The following is an 11,801-nucleotide window of genomic DNA, read 5'->3' as shown; positions in this document are numbered from 1 at the left end:
ATTTTTAAAGCCCATTGTCTACACCCCTAACCACAACCCTCATGACCCTGAAACATTGGGACATGTTCTAATTTTGGTTCTGACAGAGGTTATGAGCAGCTCATAGGCAACAGAGCCAGTCTGGCTAAGCCTTCTTGTAGTCCTTGTTCTCCCTTGCCTCACAGCTTTTATCCCATCAGCCAGCTTGCTATCTCTTTTTATAAGCCTGCCCTTTTCCAAACTCCCTTGAAAGATCATAAGGACCATTTTGGTGCTGATTCTGAGTTCCTTTACAATCCTGAGTTGGCTTGGCTCTTGTTTCTTGTGTATCGCTGTCCCTGTGTTCTGGTGTCTCTTGGTCCCCTTGTTCCTTTATCAACCGAGGCTTTGGTTTCTGTCTTTGGTTTATCCATATTCTGTGTCAGACTTCTGTTGCTACAATACCTTTGCATCTTGACCCTGCCCAGCCTGACTCCACATTATGCCTACCCTACTTTGTTCCTGAACTTGGCTTGTCTGACCATCTACAGTCTATGGCCTGCACACCAGCCTGTCAGCAGTCCTCAACTCCTCATGCAATATCTTTTCATATCCTAGCCCATGGATTTCATCCCAGTATTCCACAACAAAGGTGTCACCATGGCCTCTGTTTACGACAAACACAAAGGTTTAAATGACTGTTACCTATCTCTTATATATATAGAATAATAATAATGTGCTTTATTTATAAACAAAGTCCTGGATTGTATACATATGATTGTGTGAGTTTTAGGACTGTAGAAATATGTGATACTTTCATGCATACAAAACATTCTTGGCAAATCGAAATTGACATCCACAGAAAAAAAGGAACAAAGTTATTTTGGTTCCAAAGAGAGACTGTCCCTCCTAAGAACTGGCCATTGGGAAGTAAAAATTAGCCAATGGGCCATTCACAATAGCCATAAGACTAGTAATTTTACTTAGCCTCTTATGTGTTCTAGTATTGTGAAGAACAATTAACGCTGTTTATCATATATCTAAAAATGGCATTAATTAAGATTTATCCATCCTCACTTTCCAGTCCATGTTTTACATCCCGCTTGCATTGGGTTGTGTAACGCTGAAATATGAGACATGGTTTGGATCTAGATACATTATGGGTGGGATGTACTAAGAGACAGATTGTTTTAATCGTTTGAGTGCCAGAGTTGTAAGCTGTGTCTTTTAGTGTTATGGATTAGCTCTATTTGGTAATTAGAAGGTTAAAAGCAGGGGTAGGAATTTATAAAGCTTATACGAAACATGCTCGTAGATCATGTCCTCAGATTCCTTAATTCATTTGTGAGACAGTTGCTGGACATCTGCAAAGCGAGCTGGATCTTAAATGACCATGGGTGGTCTGTAGGTATCCTGACACAAACATTAACTACTACAAAATAGTGTATAGTGAGTGGCTACCTAACCTCTGTGGTGCTACTTTAGCCTGTTCAGCACACCATAAAAGAATTCTCCCTAACCACCCTATGTACAAGGATAATGCATTAAGTACTGTAACCTTTTCCCATCTTTAGCCAGTGCATGGTATAAAAGATTATTGTAGGATAATCATGTTTACATGTTCTCTTCTTCGCTCAGCTATTTCTTTCCTCTGATCTTTCATTCCAGTTTTTTTTCCCATTCTGTCTCTATCTTTTGTTTAATCGCTCCTGATGGGGTTAACTCAGTATATCAACCCATATGTGCATTCCAGCAGAGGAGATGAGTAATGTGTTTATCAGCAGGTAATGGTTAATTTGATAGCTGCAGACAATGTCTTTGAAAAGTCTTACAGACAGCGGAGTTCAGAAACCCGTGTGTATTTGATAGTGGCGGTTTCGTGTATGCTATGAAGGTTAAAGCCAAAAATCGTGTGCAGTCGAATAAAAAATATATTTTTTTTTTACTGAGCATCTAATTATAACTCATTCCCACAGTGATTTTACAAAAGCGGTGGATGTCATGTGCCATGTACAAAAGTGGACTGGATCAGTAGCATTACAACCAACGAAGAGCTTGAGCCATGCTGCTCCAGATATGTAGACCTTTGTGGTGGTTTATGCTTTCTCTGCCTTCATCGCCTTCATCTCAGGGATCACTGGCAGCATAGACAAAACATATAACAGTGTATTACTGTAAAATTACAGCAAAATTACAGGGTAGACACTGCAAAGGCAGAATTTGTATAATTATATGTGGCAGATCTAAGGGAAATGGAGGGACTAGATCTAATTCCCTGCTTTTCATTTGACATTGAATTTGTTACTCTGTAGGGTGACTGAATGCCATGTGTTGTCCAAGCGTGTTCTGGCATTTTAATAAGTGAAAAATATAAAGTGCTGGAACAATGTTTTCGCTCGCTGAACTGCACTGGCATTTTAATACTTATGGCGGATGGGGGTGGTCACCTTACTCTAGGGCAGGAGACATCAACAAACCTAGAACGTTTTCTTATTTGCTCGAGAGGAGGTAAATATTACTTACAGATTCTAATTTAACTCCCTACCAGGTGACCACCCTCTCACTTGTAGTTTAACCATCAAATCCAGTCATCGACCAATTTTGTGGGAGTGGGTCAATAAGATTATAGAGCCTAATGCAGGAGAAAGGATCTGTGCCATCAGAGGCAAACTGTGATGTTCAGGGAGTCACATTTTTGATCCTCTCCATGCACAATTTCTGATATTAAAATACAGGTGCAAAGGTATAAGGGGTTAATATAGACAGGGCATGGCAGATCATGTAAAACATACCAAATCATCTGATGTTGGCTGTTGCTCAGTGTAGGCTAATGTTGGCGACTTGCTTACTGTTGTTCCATGCTTTCCATGGTTTTCCCATAACAACTGCACTTAACATTAACCTGCTGTGACCCAGCTGAAAATCACCTCTTGACGAATTAATTCTAATTTGTCAATAAAATTGCATTTTGTACTTTTGCGTGTTCACAGTTTTCATTTATAAGAGACAAGGAAATGTAGTTACCCCACAACAACTAACTAATGAGCATGTCCCACTGTGCTGACCAATTCATACATGTATTATGAAATTGAATTAAGTACATTATAAGACAGGGCTTTAATATATTTGTTGTAGCTAAAGACACTGTTGCTGTTTATGTAAATATAATGTAACAGGTGACTAATGTGCTTAATTGCCAGTCGTTTTGCCATCAAGTGGATTGTGACGGAACCTTACGTCACTGGGGCTTTTGGAGGAGACAGAAGGGGGTCTGTTCTTGGGGAAGGGGTACAGGGCACCCCTTTCTACTGATTTTCACCTGGTACATGTTTTACCACATTTCCCATTCAGAGACTCGATTTCGATTCAATTATATGTCTGTCATAATTCTATGTCTACCTCCCCAATTAAAGTACTGTAATTATTTATGTATCATGTTATTCTGCCCTTCCCTGGATATTGTGTTGCAGGATGTGATTTAATAATCATATATGTGCTCGAGTATAAGACGACCAGGATTATAAAATGACCCCCCAAAATTTGAATATTAATTTAGAAAAAGAGAAAAAGCCTGAATATAAGACTACTCTATAAGAAAAAACGTTTTTAGTAAATATTAATTCACATGTAAACTATTTTTTTCATATTTAATAAAAACTATGATTGAGAAAAATTCATTTTTTGTTTTTATTTCATTTTATTTGTCAACCTGCCCCCCTGTTATGCACATCTGCCCCATGGCTTACTACTCTGCCCCCCAGATATGCCTTATACCGCCTATATTCCACTTTGCCCACAAATATGCCTTATACCCCCTATATGCCCCCCCCCCCGACTTACTGATGCATCCCTAGACTTGTCCTCTGTGCTCCAGACTCCCTGGTGTCATGTGGGGGCAGCCAGTGGACATCTGCACGATGCGTGCAGACAACCTTAGCTGCTATGACTGAGTACCTGAAGGTCATGTCACGCCGGCGCTCCATCATAGAAGCCCCAGCAGAAGTGTCGGCAGCGGCAGAGGTTGTCTGCACATCCACTGGCTGCCAGAGAGGAGGGTCCAGGTCCCCTGCAGTTCTGCGGGGGATCTGGATCTTAGTCTTGTAATCAAACCTCTAACTGCTCTGAAAAAAACCCTTGTTTTATAAACAAGCAAATACGGTACTTCCTTCCTGACATGGTAATTTGTCTTGCCCCTTTTCTTACTTGTATATATAATTCTGTATTTGGTCCAAAAAAAGCAGTTCCTGTTTTACATCAATATCAGTTCTGTTATTGGGGTAAGCCTCGGTGCTGTCCTTGTTAGGACAGTAAAGCACTGTATTGCTATGTTACAGTGCCACTGAGGTTCCTGAAAGGCTGCATTTCCTGCTGTCGTCAACGCTATTTCTACCCGATGATCCAAGTCTTGACCTCCGGGTGACTATGGGCAGAAGAAAGCAACATCTGGCGGGTGTATCCATTCGGGGTACAGGTCGATCCCGTCATATGGATATTCTACATATTTATCGAAATGTTAATTAGCAGATCCAAAACATTGTCATTACTATAAAAATATAATAGGGAGCACACAATACCAAGCATATACTGCAAACGTTTTGGTGCAATGAAAGCAATGTATCAATCCACACTCAGCAAATACTATTTAAAAGAACTTCTAGTGCATAAGTAATGAGTTAAAAAGCATAGCAGAGTACTGATTCATCTCCATGATAAACAATATAGCCATGTTAGGATTAGACAGGAATTGACAAAATTTGGGGTACTTTGACCTAGCGCAGGGTAAACGAGTGATGTGATCCCTAAGATTTATGCTTTATATATGTGCCTTTTAACCGCTTCAGTCCCAGCGGTATTTGGTACCACAAAGCCCGGAGCAATAGAAAATTAGAAAAAAACCCTAATTTTTTTTATATATTTTCTGAATCCTCACAAAATTAGGTAAAGTGAGGGAAAATCCCCTCCAAGTTTATCAATTCAGGTGTCCTGATTTCAGAAATACCTAATTTATATAGATTTTCCAGACTTTCCCAGCACTCAGTGGCGGCTGATGGGTAATCCCAATAGGGGTTCACAATATATACATTTTGAACATGAAATGTACATTTACAATGTAATGTACAGACCCCATCAACCATAGCTGCCCCTAAATTAGCCCTAAACACCCCATCAACCATAACTGTCTCTAAATTAACCCTAAAGACTCCATCAACCATAACTGCCCCTAAATTAACTAATTAACTTTTTATAATAAAATATATATTTTTTTACCTGTATATTGCCTTAGCACTGTCCCAAGCAAATGGAACCTTAAATCCTCAGGACTAGCTGCTTTGCTAACCATATCTAAAAATATTGAACACTATCTCCCATCTTCCTCTCTTATCTCTTCTCATTGATAGATATAAGACCGGTAATTGATATTTAAACTCACATACTTGGTTTAGATTTCATTACCTTTAAATAATAATTTTATTTTTTGAGGGGTAGTGTTTTATATTTCACACAGGTTTATATTTCACATAGATATTAATTTATTTTCCTTTATTTTCCTTTTTCTACACATTTTTTTTAAAATTATATCAGCGCTGTATTTTTAGTTTCTTTGCCCCTAAATTAACCCTAAACACACCATCTACCTGTACTTATTGCCTCATAACGTGCAGAAAAAAGCAAAAAAAGCAAAAAAAACATAAAAACATTGGGTATTTTTAAACTCAGGACAAATAGTAGAATCTAATTAGCTTTTATAGATGAGTAAAAGATTTTCCAAGTAAAAGTTAGAAAAAGTCATTTTTTTAAAAAATGTTTACCATATTTTATACTTTTTTTATAGTAAATAATATGATACAATCAAAACAATGACATCTAAAGAAAGCCCTTCTTGTCCTAAAAAAACAATATATAACTGGGTGGGTTCACCCATTTGCCCTGTGTGGGTTCAGTAAATGGGAAAGAAGAAAATTACAGCTAAACACGAGCAGCGTAGAAATGTTAAAAAAGCCATTGTCACGAAGGACAAAAGATAATAACAATAATAAGAAAAGGTTCAGTCCCTGGAAGACCACCCCACCACCGCTAGATTAGATTTATCCAGTAACTGCTAAAATCACAGAAAGCCTGGTGATATCAATGCTATTGTACTTCTGAATGAAGAACACAGTACTATGCAACCAAAGAATAAATATGGATGGACATTATTTAACTAAACATTGCTCTAACTAAACACTTTGGGAAAATGCCACATGAAAACCAACAAGCTTTTAAAATCTAGTCCTGGGATGTTGATATTGTAAATGCGCTAGGGCATGTATGAAAAGTTTGTATGCGTAATAAGTAAAGTACTTTTTGTATGGCCACAACATATACTTCACAATCACAGAACGCAATGTTTTGTGGATAATGCATAATGTTTGGAACTTACCTACCTGCATTGAGTAGTAGTGACTATGACATTTGTATATATGTTTACATTTGCATAGGAATTCAGTGTGTTTAGCAATAATTTTATTTGCAAAAATTTTTTGGTCAAGTTACCTTCTCTGTAAGGTAAGTCATTTTTTTTCTTGTTTTTGTTTCAGTTTATTACAGAATGTACAGTATGCACACTCTATGTGATTAGGAAGCACTGCATCTTTCTAACTTTACTGCAGATCATGATATCAGATCACCAGTAGATGGTGCCAAATAATTAGGTTATATTAGAAAAGTTTTGCTTGATCACTGTATTACAGTACATTCATATAATGCTTACAGATTTAATAGCAGTGTTTCAAGGGACAGTGAAAATATTTCACAAAGACAAGTTTAGCAATAAAGCATACTTTAGACCTAGGGTCTCAGGGAGGAAGGACAGGGGGATTGGTCACTTAATGCAATGCCAGGGAAGAAAATCTGCATCTGAGCTAAGGGGATGAGTGAGAAAAGGAGGAAAAGAGTAAGGGGGGAAGAAAGGAAAGTGAGCATGCACGTATGTATGTTTGTGTGTGAGCATGTATGTGTAAGTGTGTATGAACATGGATGTGTATGTGAGCACGGATGTATATGTGTAAGTTTGTTTGAACACTGGTCTGTATGTGTTAGTGTGAGCACAGATGTGTATGTGTGAGCATGGACATATATATATATGAGCATGGACCTGTATGTATGTGTGAGCACTGAGGTGGATATGTGTTTGTGAGCATGGATGTGTGTGTGTAAGTGTGTGTGAGCATGTGTGTGTAGGTGTAAGCATTGATGTGTATGTGTAAGGGTGTGTGAGCATGGATGTGTATGTCAGCATGGATGTGTATTTGTATGAGAGCATGGGTGTTTTTGTGTAAGGTTGTGTGAGCAGGGCTGTGTAAGGATGTGTATGTGTGTGTGTGAGCATGGATATACATGTGTAAGTGTGAGCATGAATGTGCAAATGTTTGTAAGCAAAAATGTGTATGTGTAAATTTGTGTAAGCATGGATTTCTAAGTGTAAGCATGGATGTGTGTATAAGTGACTGTGAACATGGGTGTTTGAAAGGCTGTGTGATAATGGATGTGTAAATGTGAGCACTGATGTGTATGTGTAAGTGTGTGTGAGCATGGATATAAATGTGTAAGTGTGAGCACGAATTTGCAAATGTTTGTAAGAAAAAATGTGTATGTGTAAGGGTGTGTAAACATGGATATCTAAGTGTCTGTAAGCATAGATGTGTGTGTAAGTGTGTGTGTGAACATGGGTGTTTTGAGTAATTTTGTGTGATAATGGATGTGTAAAGTTGTGTTAGCATGCATGTATAAATGTTTGTAAGCATGGATGTGTAAATGTTTGTGAGCATGGAAGTGCATGTATAATGGTGTGTTAGCATGGATGTGTAAGTGTGTGTGAGCATGGAAGTGTAAGTGTCTGTGAGAATATATGTGTAAGTGTGCGTTAGTGAGTTTGTATACCAATGCATATGTGAGTTACTGGGGAGAGGCAAGGGAAAGATACAATAATGAACAAGAGGAGAGATAGAGAGAAAGGAGAGCGCTAATGAGATGGAGGAGAGATCATGGACAAAGGGGAGAGATAAAAAGAGAGATTGAGATTAAAAGGAGGGAGGAGATAAAGAGAGATAAGGAGAAAAGGAAAAGATAATGAGAAAGATAATGAGAAAGTGGAGAGATAATGAGAAGTGGAGGAGATAGGGAGAAAAAGGAGAGAGAGAGGGTGAATTAGAAGGAGTGATAAAGATAAATGGAAAATATTCGATAACTAAGAAGAGAAGATATAATGGAAAGGGAAGATCAAATGAAAGTGGAGAGGGATATAAACAGGTAGGGAGAAAAGTTAGAGAGAAAGATGAGGGTAGAGATGAGATATACAAAAAGTGAAGGTGAGATAAACAGAAAGGGGAGAGATAGGAAAAAAAGTGAGAAAGAGGGGGAGCATTAAAGAAAAGGGTGAGATAAGGGAAGGAGAGATAAAGAGAAAAGTGTTTAGATAAAGAGAACAAAGAGAAGAGATAAACAGAAAGAGGAATAATAGGACAGAGAAAGAGGATGAGAGATGAGAAGGGACCTCAAAGAGAATGGGAGAGATAAAGAAAAAGATAAGGATAAGATAAAAAGGGAGAGATAAAGAGAAATGGGAGCGATATAGCTAAAATAGAGAGATACAGAGAAAGATGAGTAGAAATACAGAGCAAATGGAGAGCTGATATAAAGAGAAATGGAAGAGATACATAGAAAGAGGAGGATCAAAGAGTAGGGGAGAGATAAATAGAAAGGGGATAGATAAAGGGGCAATGAGTAAGAGGAGGGACGGGAAAGGGGAGAAGACAAAGAGTGTGTTTGGAAAGTGTTTGTATATTAGAGCAAGCAAGTGTGTGCATGCAAGAGCCAGGATGTTGATGTGTAAGGGCAAGTGTGAATGTGTGTATGTATGTGTTTAAGGGCAGACATTTGTGCGAGCAGAGTATATGTGTGTATTTTCACAGTCTATCTATTACTGTTTTGGGCCTAAAGGGTATAGAATGAATAAAGGGTGCTCCTGACCCAGGCTGGGAGGAGTCCTGACTAAGAGGATTTGTGAGACCGCTAGGGGTCCAGTCAGGTGCTGCAGCAAATCCTGTGAGTGCAATTTGGGAGCTGAGGCAAGTCCTTCTGTACATATTATAGAGTTAAAATAGGATGTCTAAAGCAGATAGACTTGGTTGCATATTTTACAGAGGTTGCTGGAAATAAATCAGAATTTTGTTTTAATTTATAAATATTTTGCAAATATATATAATATATATATGTATACATACATAAACCATGTAACCAAAGAAAAATGGGCACTCGCGTGTCTTTGTAGTAAAGTGCGTTTAACACTAATTTATTAAAATCAGCACGGCCAACGTTTCTCAAGGACCGGAGGTGGTCTGAAACGTTGGCCGTGGTGATTCAAAGGACCGGAGGTGGTCTGAAGCGTTGGCCGTGCTGATTCAAATAAATTAGTGTTAAATGCACTTTACTACAAAGACCCGTGAGTGCCCATTTTTCTTTGGTTACATATATCTGGCTATTTTTGGAGCACCCGGGCAAATAAAAGCCTGTGCATATTAACAGTATTTTTGAGTGTGCAGCCGCTCCCTTTGCTTTTGCAGACTCCACTGCTATCAAATCTTCTATGGGTTGTAGTCCCGGATCTTTTGGAGACCTAGCAATGCCACTGAGTGTGTATCATAGTGTATCATAGTGTGTATCATAGTGTGTATCATGTTTGTGTGTATATTGAGTGTATATGTGTCTAGTTAAGCATCATGTGAATTCTACATATACAACAGCTAGAGGGCTAACTGTTGGGTATTTGCTAGCAAAGCATTTTCCTCTGCTGCGTGGAAAAACATTCTTCCTTTAACATTTTTATACTTTGTAGTTTATTGTCAGAAGTTTCTCATTTTCACTATGTACAGCATGTCACCTTGACCAAAATGTGGTCTGTGAGGAAATCAGGGATTTAGCCTGTATGTCTGGATTATGCAGGCAGACCTCTGTAGTTTATGCCATTTGGTGAAATAACAGACCAAATAATAAAAGACTCATAGTCAAATATTGGTAACTTATAACCATTTCTGGGAATTCTCTGGGTTTGACCCGGAGATTGCCAGGTGAGCAGCGCTTCTCCGGTTCTCCGGGTCAAGACCTGAATCCTCCGGGTCGTGGGAGCGGGGTCTTGACTCGCCCTGCTCCCTGCCCATTTTTCCTTTAAATGGAAGTGTTTCCCGCTGCCGTCAGTGTGCAGTCCTGGCCACGTCCCACAAGGGAAGGCTCCGGGTAGCTGGAGCCCAGAAGTTCCCAGGTATGCTTATAACAGGTCCAAAGCGGCCCATAAATGTATGCATTACATTACCTGAGTTAATGGGTTACAGATACAGTACAAATCACTGGCGTAACTACAGGTCACAGCTGGGACAGGGACCATGCCTCTAGGGGGCGACCCCTTCTTTCTGTCTCTTCGTACCGGTTCAAAATTGTTTAGAACTACTCTGAACCAGCATGGGGAGACAGGAACATATCGGGATCATGTTACCTCATGTGAAGCTGAGGCTAGAGAGGAAGCTGCAGGAGCAGTGAGAGATAAGCGGGGGCGGGAAGTGGGACATATGTATATGAGTTTGTATATGTGTATGTATGGATGTGAGGATGGATGTGTATTTGTGTGTGTGAGCATGGATGTGTACATGTAATTGAGCAAGGATGTGTACTTATATGTGTGTGAGCATGGATGTGCAAGTGGAGTGAGATGGGGGTGTGTGTTAGTGAGTATGAGTAAGTGTGAGTAATTTGTGTAAGTGTGTTTACATATGTTGTATGTTGGAAAGGGACACAGCAGACACAGACCAGTTTTGTAGGGGCAATAATGGCACATACTAGCTGTTGAAAATAATATTGTAGTATATATAGTATTACCGAATCTGCTGGCACTCTATAAAAGCATGTGTGAAACATATACATTCTCTGTCTGCGAGTATTATTTTTTGTATATATATATAGAAGGTATGTGAAGTTTATACACAATATTCAGTTCTTTCAGGATTCTTTAGTCAATGTCTGAACACATTGTTTTTATGTTAACCCAATAGAAGACCTAAGACTAAATAGTTAGAATCCTGTATATAAAATTTTTTATTACTATACATTAAAATGTTATTATAATACTAAGCAACATATGAGTTAAGGTATATATATTGTATGTGCAACCCCTCTCCTCCTGAAGTTCCAAACGGCAGGAAAAAATCAAACCTCTAAACTGGTCCTCCCTCCTCTGTAATCTATTAATTGGCACACCTTACTCCCTAACCTAGTGCCTTAACACTTATTCAGAGAAGGACCTGCTTCAGCATACCTTGTCTAACGGTCTAATATTACTGGACTGCCTACTTATAATATGAAAAAAAATAAAGAAGCCCAAAGCTAGTTTCTACATGGGGTTGGATATGATATCATCAGGGGAACAATCCACTAATTTCTTATTGTGCTACCCAGGCAAAGCATTGTGAAAATACCAGGGGACGTTGTATTTTAATTAGCTATATAGTAGTTAACATATATCCTTTTAAGTTTTGTCTTGTGATGTAAACGTAGAAATACACATTGTTCATTTATAACTGAACTGAGTTATTGTGCAATTCAGAAGGAGACAGGGGGTATGCTAGTAAATTAAAAGAATTCAAACAATATTTGTAGTGTACAATTTGAAGAATATAGTCTTTGTGCTTTGCTAAACATATATCTAAATAAGATAAATGTACATTTGTTCACAACATCATGTGGTGCTGTATGTAAATGAATTAATCATTAATTAGGTTAATTATTGTTTTGTTTTTTTATTTATAGAGTGCAAA

This window comes from Sceloporus occidentalis, unplaced genomic scaffold (genome assembly GCF_023333645.1).
Source record: "Sceloporus occidentalis isolate IW3139 unplaced genomic scaffold, rSceOcc1.0.p SCAF_30, whole genome shotgun sequence".
Taxonomy (NCBI): Eukaryota; Metazoa; Chordata; class Lepidosauria; order Squamata; family Phrynosomatidae; genus Sceloporus; species Sceloporus occidentalis.
Note: the sequence above shows the minus strand (reverse complement) of the source record.